Source organism: Oryx dammah, unplaced genomic scaffold (assembly GCF_014754425.2).
Source record: "Oryx dammah isolate SB20612 unplaced genomic scaffold, SCBI_Odam_1.1 HiC_scaffold_1393, whole genome shotgun sequence".
Classification (NCBI taxonomy): Eukaryota; Metazoa; Chordata; class Mammalia; order Artiodactyla; family Bovidae; genus Oryx; species Oryx dammah.
In genome coordinates, this window is record NW_024071511.1 from 6,555 (window position 1) to 7,279 (window position 725).

Here is a 725-nt window from a genome sequence, read left to right on the forward strand (position 1 = left end):
AACTGTCATGATTATAATCCTGTCACAGTTCACTGTTTCAGTACTTATTGAGCTGTGGTTTGTGTCCTGCACTCTTTTGAGTACTGAGGATAGAGTATGAAAATAACGCACAAAGTCTCAGTCCTCTCATACTTTTTCTTGTGATTGGTGTACAGTACCCAATCAGGGTCATTAGGTTTTCGCCATGCTTCTTATGGAGTGTCCGCAGTATATTTGGAGGGAGGAAGCACTCCATTTCAGTTCAGCCGTTCAGTCCTGTCCTACTCTTTGCGACCCCATGGACTGCACACCAGGCTTTCCTGTCCATCACCAACACCTGGGTTTGTTCAGATTCATGTCCATCGAGTTGGTGATGCCATTCAACCATCTCATCTGGCTTTGGCTTCTGGGAGTCTGGGGGTGTGCAGCAGGCCCTTTGCCTTGCGTACCAAACTACATGCACTTGGAGTGTGTCTCTTCTCTCTCCTGGACCCTGTGCTGTAGAATCGATTGGTGAGACTGAGTATGGTGAAGCCAGGACATGACTCAGACGGAATATGCCATGGCTATTTGCTCTTGGCCCTCTGTTTATAGACAGTTTAATGGAAAACTCAATGTGGTTCTGATGATGTATTCACTTCTGATTCAGAGCAACTCTATGGTTGCTTGGACATATGGTATTATCTAGGCCAAATTTGCAAAGTTTGATTCCCCACCAAGATCAATCAACTTTAGGAAGAGAAAAC